This window comes from Cryptomeria japonica, chromosome 8 (assembly GCF_030272615.1).
Source record: "Cryptomeria japonica chromosome 8, Sugi_1.0, whole genome shotgun sequence".
Lineage (NCBI taxonomy): Eukaryota > Viridiplantae > Streptophyta > Pinopsida > Cupressales > Cupressaceae > Cryptomeria > Cryptomeria japonica.
This window is the reverse complement of record NC_081412.1, coordinates 150,120,123-150,134,533: the sequence shown is the minus strand read 5'-3', so window position 1 is coordinate 150,134,533 and position 14,411 is coordinate 150,120,123.

Here is a 14,411-nt window from a genome sequence, read left to right as displayed (position 1 = left end):
GATTTCAGTTATTAGAGGATCTAGACATGGTGTATAGACTAAAAAAGGCTTTGTATGGTCCCAAGCAATCCCCTAGGGCTTGGGATACAAGGTTGGATAAGTACTACTTTAGCAAGGGTTTAAGAAAGGTATTTTTGATAGCAATTTTTACATTAGGGTCAAGGAAGACAACTTCTTGATAGTAGTTGTATATGTTTATGACATTATCTTTAGTGGAGATAATGGTATAAGAGATATTTGTAGAAGATATGCAGAAAGAATTTGAGATGTCTATGACTGGTGAATTTTCTTTCTTCCTTGGACTTTAAATTGCTCAACTAGATCATGGTATCTTTATTTCTTAGGCTATGTTAAAGAGATGTTGAAAAGGTTTGGTATGGAGGATACTAATGAATACTCTCATGGCTACTACTTATCATTTGAGAAAGGATGATGAGTCACCTCAAGTTGATCAGACTCTTTATAGGTCTATGATTGGAGGACTGCTACATTTGACTGCTTCTAAACTTGATATTATGCATGCAATATGTTTGGTTGCAAGATATCAAGCTAATCCTAAGCAATCTCATGAGAAGGTTTTCAAAATCATTTTTAGATATTTGAAGGGCACTTTGTACTATGGTTTGTGGTATAAGAAGGATGATGACTTCTCTTTGAATGCTTATACTGATGTTGATTGGGCTAGTTGTGTAGATTATAGAAGAAGTACAACTGGAAATTCATTTCTCTTGGGAAATAGATTGGTTTCCTAGTTTAGTAAAAATCAAGATTCAATGTCTTTATCTATAGCAGAAGTTGAGTATATTGTTGCACACAAGTGTCATGGATGAAGTAGGCACTGAAAAATTCCAAGGTGGTGCATTATGAGCCTATTTCTGTCATGTGTGATAATGCAAGTACTATAAACATTTAAAAGAATCTAGTGATGCATTCAAGGACTAAGCATATTTCTACCATATGTCACTTTTTGGGAGAGAATGTTGCACAACAAGAAATCACATTAGATTATGTTCCTACAAAGCATCAGATTGCAGATATTTGACAAAGGCTCTTTAAAAAGATACATTTGGGTATCTGAGAGAGAAGCTAGGGGCTATTAATGGTGCATCTATCCAAGGGGAGAAACTCAAGCTATACCATTTTCTCTTGGATTGATGTGGGCTACTCCTCAGGGGGAGTAGGTAGTTGGTTGGTTGTTGCTGACAAGGGGAGACGGTATGGAAAAGAGCATTGACAAATGATGAAGACCTTCGCCCTTTATCCTTGATGTAAAAGGGGGAGAGAGTTTAGATGTATAGGAGAGACTACAAATGATTTTTATAGCAGTGTTTCCATCAATGACAAAGGGGAAGATTGTCGAAAAATGTGGTGTACTATGGTGTTGTCATTGATATCAACCCTCGGTGTTGTGGATATTGTTATCATTAATATATTTTGTTGTCATTGTTGTCTCTTATGTAGTTAAAGTGTACTTCATTATTTGTAAAATGTAGATGAGGGCTAAGAAAATAGTGTTGGTAGTTGAGAATGCAAATGATTGATGGTTGATCTATCATATGTATCTTGTCTTTGATGTTCATGGATGGATGCCCACCTTATCGGTATTGATGTATATACTTAGTATGATATTTCTAATGATGTGCTATGATGGTGATGGAGAGTAATGGTGATTGTAGAGATGTTATCATGATGATATCATATTAAGACGAGGATTAGACACATTAAGTTGAGGATTGGAAGCATGGTGGTGAAGTAGATATGGTGTTGATGTATTGTGCATGGAAAAAGATATTTTTCTATCTCTCTTGTTCCTCTTGAGGGAGAAAATGGTGCTATGAGGTTGTTTTGGTCATTGCAAGTTGATGAAGTGTGAAAACATAAGAAAATGTTTTAAAGACTGCCTGGGAGAATGCTCTGCATTACTCTGTGTTTGATTATGTGGTATTGTGTTTTGGAGATTAGCTTGTAAGTGTTGTGGATGTTTTACTCCTATCTTTTAAGGTCCCTAGTGTTGTCACCTATGGCTTCAAGTCAATACAGTATGGTGCCAGTTTGGTTGGTTGTCAAGACTAGTCTAGAAAATGCTCTACATTTCTCTACATTATTGTTTATGCTCCTATGGTTTGGTGGACATGCTTATATTGTTTGTGCAGTGTCTTAGTTCATATTTTAGGTGATGAAGTGTTCCACAAGCTGGTTGGACATTGATTTATCTTGTGATGGTATTTTATGGATATTTGAGTAGAAGAATTTTGCATCTGTTTGATTTTGATAGCTTGTTTTGGTTTGACACTATAAATGAAGTACATGGAAAAGTTTTTGGATGTTCAGGGAATCTCTCTATGTGATTTGCATGATAATAATTGATCTTTTTCATGCTTCATATTGGGGTGAGTAGGTTTTCAGGGTGATTTGTGGTCTTCTAGATGATTGGGGTTATTCTCTTACTTGCACTATTCATTTGGGGGCCTACACTAGCTTTGGAGGATGTGATGAGTTGTATTTGGGTCTAAATATGCCTTTTGGTGATCTACATTGAGTAATTTATTTTGGAAGATGTGGTTTTGGGCTGATTGTTTATCACTAACACATTTGGGGTCATTTTCCAATGAACTATTGTCGGAATTTTGACATATTAATGTCGTAGATCCGATGAAACGACGAAAAGATTTGTGTCGCTCAAATTTCATCAGAATATTTGACGAACAACTTTTCATCGATATTTCGATGCTATGTTCGTCGAAAATTGATACATACTGTGGCGGTGTAATTCGTCAGAATTTCGATGAAGTCATCAAACCTCCAAAGAACCATGCACACTATTGTCATCAATACATGTTGGGGTTTTCATCGGAAGTCCGACGACAAATGGCAGTATGCTCTGATGGGAATGTTGTACCTGCGATGAAATTTGTCATCCCAAGTACAACATTCCCATCAGAAAATGATGGGGATAACATCAGAATTCCAATGACAAATATAAGTAAGCTCTGACAAGAATGTTGTACCCGCGATGAAATTTCATCGCAAGTACAACACTCTCGTCGAGGCCTATGTTATGCATTTCCGTCGGAATTCTGACAAACGAGCAATATTTATAAAAAAATGTCCATTATACCCCCATATAACATGGACACGCCAATTGCCATAAGGGAATCTAAAGAATTGCAACTATGGAATATGATTTGATAAGCTTTCTCAAATATTGAACTACCCCTATATAACTTCTTACCTCAATGATAATGAAAGTCTTGGATCACTTCAAAATGGCTTCCACTTTTACTAAATTCCTAACGATGGTTGGATCTCAGCTACTTCATAGACTTAGCTATCTTTGATCTCAGACTTAGGCAACTATTTGGTGTATTTGGTGACTGGCCTTTTAAAAAGTTAAAGGAATATTTGCCTATGTAATCAACAATATCAATATAAACAACAATTTATTTTTTCTACAATTCATGGGTTAAACTTCATGTCTCAATGACAATGAAAGTCTTGGATCACTTCAAAATGGCTTCCACTTTTACTAAATTCCTAACGATGGTTGGATCTCTGTCTAATAAATTTTGATCCCAGCTACTTCATAGACTTAGCTATCTTTGATCTCAGACTTAGGCAACTATTTGTTGTATTTGGTGACTACCCTTTTAAAAATTAAAATGAATGTTTGCCTACGTAATCAGCAATATGAATATAAACAACAAAAATCTATTTTCTACAATTCATGGGTTAAACTCCTTACCTCAATGACAATGAAAGTCTCAGGTCACTTCAAAATGACTTCCACTTTTACTAAATTCCTAACGATGGTTGGATCTATGTCTAATAAATTTTGATCCCAACTACTTCATAGACTGAAGAAAAAGCCATGTCAACAACAAAATTTCCAAACAATAAACAAGGAAAGCTCACCTGTATGTTGTAGGACCAATCTGATCAGAGAGGACTCACAAAGACAAGTATAGTGATTTCAGTCCTCATAGCATAATTGGTAATGTACCTAGGCAAAGATAGCAGATACGGTTGTGACAGTCCAAAGGAGTACATCTACAACCAACATAAGAGCAGTTAATGGACAAGACAATCCTCTAAAGAATATCAAGGATTTTTACTACCTTCCTGAGCATAATACAGTCATAAAAACATTACCAAAGCTAGAATTTGATATACAGTCTTATATAGTCTTTCTACCAAAACACATCATCAATAAGGGCACATGATTCACATGCAGTCATAAATAGTATATCCCGTAGTGCAAGTAAGCTATAAACACAAAGGTCATATGACAAAAGGGACCATGTACAAGATCAAAAAGCAATGATATAACAGTGGAAGGCATATTCATAGGTTTCCTCAAATAAACGTATGCAACAATGGTATTATAAAGAGTGGCCTCTAATTGTTTTCATCATCAAAGTTCAGAATCCATGAACAAAATATTCAAGAAGCAGCCTCAAGAGTATAGGAGAGATCTGAGCAAAAAAACATGAAGGAATACTATCGTATTCTATTTGACTACTACAACACGATGGAAAAGCTATGCATTGTAGGATTTTCCTCATGAAACCCCTATAAGATTTAGATTGAATAATTACAATCAGGGGTAAATAAAAGAGCAGAGATTTGATGTTGTTGCAACATACATAAATATAATAAAGGAATATTGAGCATTCAAATTTGGTGAACAGTGTCAAAGAAAGACTCCCACTATTGTTTTGTTTTTTCAAAAGGATGAAGATAGGTTTACTTCATTTTTTTAGTTCACAGCTCGAAAACCAGTCAAAGGAAAGAAAAATCATAGAGCACCTTCATAATATAAGATAATGAACTCTATAAGCATCATTCAACACTAAAGGCCTTTTCATCTTATTTGATAAAGACATAATCTACAGGCATAACAAGGGTGAAATAAGTATGCAGTGTTTTCATGATAATATCCAGCTGCCTTTTAAACGAACATCAAGGACCATAAATGCACAGTCACCGAGATATACAATAAGGTGATATCAGTTATTAATACGAAACTATAACAACATTTTATGCTCTGATCCAAGGGTATCATTAGAAATAGTGAAATTAGTAAAGCCCAATAAGTGTGCCAAAAGGAAAATTGGTAAGCCCAAAGATTAGGTGAATTTTGATCTTAGCTACTTCATAGACTTAGCTAATTTTTGATCTCAGACTTAGACAACTATTTGGTGTATTTGGTGACTGCCCCTTTAAAAAGTTAAATGAATATCTTCCCATGTAATCAGCAAATTGAATATAAACAACAAAAATATATTTACAACAATTCATGGGTTAGACTCCTTGACTCAATCACAATGATAGTCTTGGATCTCTTCAAAATGGCTTCCACTTTTACTAAATTCCTAACGATGGTTGGATCTTTGTCTGATAAATTTTGATCTCAACTACTTCATAGACTTAGTTAATACCCCTAGAAAACTTAGTGCAGGGGCACCTCATAATTGATCCATGTGGTCATGTCATATCATGGATGTAATAAGGTTCAAAGGCCCATTTGAATTTTTTCATGTTTGTAAGGCTTTTAAGTCATTTTGTTCATTCAACTATGTACTCATGTAATGGGGTTTGTAATAGGCCCTATTAGGGGTCAACATTGGTCAAACCTGTTCTAAATGGACAAGATGAGTAAGAATATTGTTTTTGGTCTTGTATGGACATATTTTATCCTTATGTAATGGTTTCATGGTGTTTTGGTCGATTACAAGGCCATTTCCAAAAATATGTAAAAGTTGTCAATGTTGTTATGACAACTTTTGTTGTCAACTTTACAATATTTTGAATTAGTTGGTCTCCAACGGTCCAATGGTTCAAAATTCAGTTTTGGACATTGGGAGAAATTGTTGTGACATGTACAAAAGTGTTTGAGGCCGAACATGTAAGGTTGTTGATGGTGGAATGAAGGAAGGTGATCTTTGTTACATACATTGTGTGTCTCAGTCTAAATTTCTTGCATTTTCTCATGTTGAATCTAATTGAAAAATGTTCTCAAACTCCTTGGAAGGTTGAATCACACTTGTATCTAACACATACAAGTGTTTGAAGGCTTTGAAGCATTATTTTACATTAATCTTTGGTATTGTTTGTGCTTTTGGGCCTCTGAAAACCCTACCGAGGGTTTCATTTACAATGGTTGGTTCTCAACATTCATGAGAGTCCAAATTCATGAAAATCAAGGGGATTTTGGGCCAAATAGTGTATTATATCATTGTAGGAGTGATGGAGGTTATCGTGATGATTGGAGAAGGAAAAATGCATTGAAGTGCTTGGCATTAGGAGGAATGGCAAGCAATTGAAGATAGGTGATGAAGTTGGATGAGTTCCAAAACATCATAGACGCAAAATTTTGATGAAATTGGTGGTTTTGACACTAAACCTGGGTGTCTCAAGTGGAGAGAAGTTTTTGTGAGTAGTTTGAAGAGGGGTTGTTTGTAAAACAATCCTAATTAGGGCTCTTGCCTAATTAGGACAGGTGTTGTTCAGGCTGACCGGTCCAAAATAATCCTATCTAAGTTTGACATATGTTGTAGAAGGACCAAAAGGGTATCCTAATCTATCATTTGTTTGCTCGGTGTTTTGGGAGAATTGCGAGTTATTGCCCAAAAACTGAAAACCTAGGGCTAGTAGGATTGTGAAGCGTTTTTGAAGAACAAGGATATTAGGAAGTTTAAGAATCACTTCCAATGTTTGAATAATGTCTCATAGGATAAGGCATTTTGTATGGGTGGTTTGGGTCTGTGTCATATTGTTGGTGCATTGCCTTTGTAAGGGTATGTATAGCCTATTGAGAATTATCAACCAATGACTTGTTGAGTCATTTGAGAAGGGTAAAATGAGTGATTAAGTCCCTTGGAGAGTGTGTATGTGTGTTGGGATTAGGTATTCTACCGAGTTTTGATGTGACTCTGCATCAAAACTCCTTGCCTTAATCACAATGAAAGTCATGGATCACTTCAAAATGGCTCCCACTTTTACTAAATTCCTCACAATAGTTGGATCTCAGACTCATGATCTTAGTTACTTAATAGACTTAGCTAATCTTTGATCTCATACTTATACAACTATTTGGTGTATTTGGTGACTGCCTTTTAAAAAGTTAAATGAATATTTGCCTATGTAATCAGGAATATGAATATAAACAACAAAATCTATTTTCTGTAATTAGAAATATGAATATAAAAAATAAAATATTAATCAAGGACCTTACCTATGATGGTCTCCACTAAGTAGCTTCTTGTGTTGTTGTTTGTGTTGGCTCTGTTGGACCCTGCAATTAAGATTCAATACATATTATTCAATAAGATTAATAGTGGAGCATAATGAAATATTGAAAAGTGTGTTACCTTATTGAGCTTCTCTTTGTTTCAGGAATAATTTAATATTCTCTACTTAACAGGGCCAACCACATAAAGGTGGAAGCTCTTTTGGCCCCTCCCCCCCCCCCCCTAACATCACTCTAAATTCCCCGTTAACATATAACATTCATTCACTAATAAAATATAGCATTCATTCATTATCACATAACATTCATTAACACATATCATTCATTAGCACATAATTTCACTCATTAACACATAAAATTTATTCATTAACAAATAATACGATTACAATCATTTAAAAAAAAAAAAATTTAAGCTAAGTAAAAAATAAGTGGAGCATTGCTCTCTTCATCATTTTTCCCCTCTTTAGTTGTTGTGCCCTCTGCTCGTGATCTTAATGTATGCCTAGTCCTATACTCACGACAAGGACGCCTATGCAAAGGGCGTTTGCTACAATAACAAAGAAATGGGTTAAATTCATAAGATTTTTTATTATTGTTACAAGTATTTCATTAATTAAAAGAACATTACAGGGGTGCTCTTTACCTGATGGGCCACATCATCTTCCTGATCATTTTTTTCTAGCCTCATCCTCAACATGTTGAACACCCTCTAAATCCTTTGGAGTTGAAACATGAAAGGTTACATTAATCAATACACCAATTGCAATTAAATTTGTTTAAAGGAATAATAGTGGTCCCCTTTACTTATGGGGGCACATCACGTTCCTGATGTTGTCTACCCTGATCATGCTCAACTTGTTCACCACGCTCTAAATGCTCTAAAATAAAAACAAAAAAAGGTTACATTAATTACTACACCAATTTAAATTAAAGATGTTTAATTGTATTAATAATTACATAAAAAAATTATATAGTACATGAATACCTCTAGTACAGGGATGCACACCACGACCTTCATCATGTGCAAGTTGTGTTCCACCCTTAGCAGGCTGCATTCCAATGTCATGTGCATTGTTATCATTGCTTTCTTATTAAAAACAAATATAGTCACTTTATGTTGGAAATTAACATCAAATGGATTATTGCTCAAGTATTCAATTTTAAATAATTTTTATTTAGCTTATTTACCTGTGTGACAGATCACCAGAATCTTGTGTTTGCCCACTCAATTCACTTAGGCGTTTAGCCATGGCTCCATAGCCTTGCTGGAAGGCAATTTTCATGTCATCTTCTGTCGGTGCTCTATTGAATTCAGAGCCCTACATTTTTGCTTAATATCATGAATTTTGCTTCTATTGTTTGATTAAAAAAATTTGTTTGCAATTTTTTATTTCGATGCGATATTTCATTTATTAATACTTACAATTTGTGCGGCAACTTTCATATAACCACTAGAGCCAAGTTTGTGTTGCCCGTGCTTTTCTAGTCTTGCCTTAGTTGCCTTCGGTGTGTCGGGCAACTTATGAAAATTTTGAAATATGTTAAATTATGTAAATATAAAGAGTAATTAGTACATAATTACTTTGTTAATAGTATCACATACCTTCCTTCGCCCGATGGTGTATGTCCTTTTCTCTTTTCAACTTTCTCCTTTCCATATGAAATTAGGTCCTTCCACTCCCTCTCTGGAATCATGGGGGGACGCTCGTACTTTTTGTTCTTCTCTAAATGTGTCCTATATTGGTCCCTCACATACTTTAGATATGTGCCAGTTTTTTGAAGGACCTTGGTTTTGTTGAATGTGTCATTTTTGAACAACACAACTAAACGGTTTATTAGTTCATCTTTTAATTGTTGATTTTGGGCATTCCACCGTGTACATATGGTGGGCCTGAAGATCTCCAATGTAATATCATTTAGATTTTTATAAAAAACATCATTGTCTGCAAAAAAATCATGGGATCATTAGTCCAAAACGAGTGATCAATAAGTAAATTATAATTGGACTATATATAATAATAATTTTAAAGTACCTGGAACCTTCTCTATCTTTATGGGAACAAAATCATCGGTCACCACAAATGTGACCGGCAACATTCTCGTACTAGTAATACGGGAAGATCCAGGAAATGCTGCTAAAATATCACCACTAGTGGCCTCTGCATCCCCGGGTAGATGTCCCCCCACTACACAGATCGGTGCAGTGCTTGATGCCTGCATGTTGTGTGTTGCCGACATTGCAGTCGACAATATAGGTGTGGATGATGGGGTCGGATGAGGTGATGTATGCATAGGAACATGGACACCATCTAAAGAATAATACATTAAATATATGAGCATTAACACATTAACGGAAGGATAGGAACATGTAAAAATATGAGTTGGTGTATGCACAGAGCATGGTCATCACCTAAACTACCCGGAGTACCTTGATCATGGCCACCAACTTCTTGAGGACGCAAAAATTCCTATAAAAACAACACGTCCATATTTTAGTTATGAAATAAAAGAGTATAAAATATAAACCATGAATGAACTTATGTTATAATTAAAGATTTCATGATTGTTTACTTGCAATTTTTGTGCTCTCTCTGTTAATTAATTCACCCTCTCTTTTATCTCATTAGTTTGAGGGACTATGAATAACAATTTAAGAATTTCTTTATTAAATTTTTTTTCGCGTCTTTCTTATCATTTCAACAAGGTTTGTGGAATATGAGATGTCATCATCGCATAATAGTGAGTCCACCTCTGTATCGACGTTCTCAGCTACTGCAGGTGTCTTTCCCTGAACATTCGTCTGTGACAAGAATATTAGTAACATTATCAAAATTAATCCAAAACCCTAAAGAAAAGAACATAATAATATAACATTTTGCTTGTATCTAATTTGTACAATTACAATGAGGTTTACTTACTGGGTAGAAGTGCCCGGAGCTACATCTCGATCTGTGCTATGTGTCGGATCAATGTCGCGTTGTGACAAAAATTAAATATAAAAAAACATTAGCCAAATGAAACCAATAGACTTACCAAAAAAACTTAATAATAAAATGGTATATTGGAGTCATTAATTGGAGGTTGGTTTAAATGGTATATAGTACGTACCACCCCCATGATAGTAACTTTGTTTGTATCTATGTGATTCAAATTGTAATCGATTAGCAGCTCTTCCCCTGCACTTATTGATTTTATCGTACATACAAATACACGGTTTCCCTCACGCACCTCGAATATGCAATTGGGTTGCCTATTAATTGACCCAGGTCGTGTACTGTTTATAAAACTTGCAATATTTCATGTTGCTTTTGGCCTTCCGTCAATGTACATAGCCACTCTTTTACTTTGATCATTATCTTTGTAATGCCCCGCCAGGAACCCTATACTGAGAGTTGTCGCCTTGCTGGCCCTGGAACTGTTTCGGTTTCAACGGTTGCTGTTGCTGCTACTGTCAACCCTTAGCAGGTGCCTGAGGAGTCCTAAACGGTGCAGCTGATTGGGATTGATTCCCACGAGCTCTATTCTCATTGGAAGGTGCACTCCTTATCTGCACACCTAACTGACCACCAGGTGCACGGCTAAGGTTCAGCTCAACCAATTTGGCTTTCGCCATGACTATCTCAACTGAAGGTGGCTCAAACACCCTCACTCCTCCACTGATGCAGTCATTCAAACCTCTCAAGAAGTGTCGAACAAGCATAGCCTCATCATTACCAATCCTAGCATACTGTTTGAGCTCATAAAACTTGTGCTCATACTGGTCTACTGTCATACCATACTGACGCAAGTCGTAGAACTCATCTGCCCGAGTCTGCCTCCGCTGGGGTGAGAGAAATCGTGCCCTGAATCTCTCCAGAAATAGCTCCCGTGTTACGGTGTTAATGCACACACTGATCTTCTCCTTCTCTCTCTCTCTCTCTCTCTCTCTCTCTCTCTCTCTCTCTCTCTCTCTCTCTCTCTCTCTCTCTCTCTCTCTCTCTCTCTCTCTCTCTCTCTCTCTCTCTTCTGGAACCTAATGATGCGACTCCTCAACCTGAGCATGAATAGGCTGATCAACCTCAGGCCTGGGGCCTATCTTGACCATAACCTCCTGAAACATCTGTCTCAGCTCTTCCCTTTTGGGATCCTGCTCTCCTGCATGCTGAGGATCCTGATGAACTGACTGTTCTGGATCCACACTCACATGAGTGGGTGGTGGTGAAGGACTATGACAGTCAGAACCACGGCCCCGTCCTCCACCTCTGCCTCCTTTGCAACCACCCGTACGACCACCTCCCCTAGCTTTCTTAGCCATGACCTAACACCACAAAAGAGAAAACGGTTCAGATCTACGACAAGGATAAGACAAGAGAAAAACAAACATTAAGACCTAAGCAAGATGGTCAATTGAAAGGCTCACTACAAACCCAGAGTACCCAGTGTTGAAACTTGGGCTCTGATACCAAATGTAATGCCCTGCCAAGAACCCTAAAGAAAAACAACACAACTAGGCAACTAAAGGGGTGATTTTTTTATTTTTTTTTTGATTAAAAAATTTCAAAAGCATAAAAATACTATGGATTTCAATTTTTTCAATAAAAATTATTTTCCCAGAATTTAACTAGTACAATTTCCCCTGAATAATTAAATAACATAATTTCCCCATAACTTCTAAAACCCAAATAAATTTAATTAAAATTAGATCTATTACTATAGCAACTAAATAATTACCCAGAGATCACACAATTATTAACAGAACAACCATAGCCAAATATCGAAACCAAACCCCAACAAAAGGAAATATTTTCTCTGGTAAACCCATTTTCTACCAAAACTTGCAACGTTTAAGAACAGTAAAACATCTAGGCAAAATTTTGCCAGAATAATCCTTCCAAAACTTCACAAAATTTAATCTACAAACACCCAGGACATAATCTCTTTCCATAAACTAAAATAAATTTCAGGAATGAATTTTAACCAAGAACACGAAATAACCATAAAGGATTTTGGATTTGACAAATATTATACACACACATCATTCAAAAAGAGGGAAGAAATAAAATATTTTCTTTAAACAAACAACTAGAAGAAGCCACCCAACTTGGTATAGCTTTCCTGGAAGAACTTTGTAGGAGAGATTAAATCCTTCAACAAGCTTCCAATAATTTTTCTTCACCAAAATCTAAGCTTCCAATAATTTTTCTTCACCAAAATCTCTGCCTCTTTCCCGTGACTTCCCAAAATAAAAAAATATATTCCCCTTTTAAACTAAAATTCTAGGTTGCATATATTTTTCCCAAAAACCCTAATATTTAATTTTAGTAATTAAAAGCAATTTTATTTTTCTTTTCTAATTCCTAACCAAGGAAATAAATTACATGCAATAAGCAAAAATCATTTTTTTCTTTTCTTTTCTCATGCAAATTAATTAATTTCCTAAAAAAAGGAATTAAAGCAATACTTTAATTCTAATTTATTCTTGTATTCATTTATTTATTTTGTTATTCTTTTATTTATTTAAAATTGTAGGAAACAATAAATGAAATTAATCTAATTTATTTTTCACTAAAATTTAAATAAAATATATTTCTAATATCATGCAGCTTGCAACTTAATTTAATAACTTCTTTTAATTAATCAAATTTATAATCTCAATGCATAAAATACATAATTCAAAAATACCAACTATGAGATAACTCCATAAATTTAATTAATTAATTAAATCCACTAAAGCACACAAACTGAACAAACCCCAAGCAAAGACTCAGAAAAAGTCAAACGACAATACACGAAGGCCGAACAAACTAACAGGACGACCAACTGACTACACTCACAAGAGTGTAACTGGGTAAAATAGGGTCAACTACTACCTCCTCCACTTCCATTGGAGAATATAAGGCATGCTCGGACCTGTGAAGCCAGGTGGAGATGATACCTCGTACCTACCCGGTACTTGTACCTGCGATGTACTGCATCATTGAACCACACATGCATATATACAATATAGAAAACACGACATACACATCGATGAAAGAGAATCGCGACGTTCCCTATCTCACCAAAGTGAGTGAAGGAAAATCGTCCCCTTGCATCCAATACACTCGCAGACACAACATATAATTTCACATTGCATAGATAAAGTAAAGTGTCAGTACATAGCAATAATCCATAAAATGCCATAAATCACAAGTACTGAAATACTGCAAATAAATTATGCATCTCATGTCCAGATAAAGCATGAAATAATGTCATATAAGTCTGAATAACACATCATGGTAATGTATCCATTGAAAGTAAACAATAATAAAATATGAGTCTAATAAGTTCAAACGAGGAGAGGTACTACATTCTCACCCCCAAAACTAGGCTTACTCCTGGAAGCCTAAAACAAATAAGAATACAACTCTCTCATCTTCGTTGCATCCTCCCAAGTCGCTGAGGTCTCATCATTTGGGTCCCATAGGACCCTTACCTGGTTGATGGTGCGACCCCTGAGGATCAAATCCCAACGTTGAAGAATGCGCACGGGCTCCATGGAAAGCTGCTCGTCCTCGACCTGCAAAGAGTTCCAATCAAGAACACGTGTCACATCAGGATGATAAGATCGAAGAACTAAAACATGAAAGACATCATGGATGTAGGATAGACTCGGTGGCAAGGCAAGACGGTAGGCAACAGGTCCTATCCTCTCAAGGATCTCAAAAGGGCCAACAAACACGAGACGCCAACTTAGAACCCTTTCCATAACGGATCAGACTCTTTCGCGGACACACTCTCAAAAACACATGATCGCCAACAAAAAACTGACGATCTACCCTATGAGCATCTGCATACTTCTTCTGCCTATCCTGTGCAACTACCAAATGCTCACGAATCTGCTCAACCTGTTGCTCCATCTCTAGAAGAATATTCGGTCCTACGAGCACCCTGTCCTCTAGCCGATCCCAACTCAAAGGAGTGCGGCAAGGATGACCATACAATGCCTGATAGGGGGACATACCTATGGAGCTATGATATTCATTGTTATAAGCAAACTCCACTAGATAGATATAATCCTCCCGGCGCGACTGCTATTCCATAACATACATGTGAAGCATGTCCTCCAAAACTTGATTCACTCGCTCGGTCTGACCATCTGTCTTTGGGTGATAAGTTGAACTAAATTTCAACTGAGTCCCTAAAG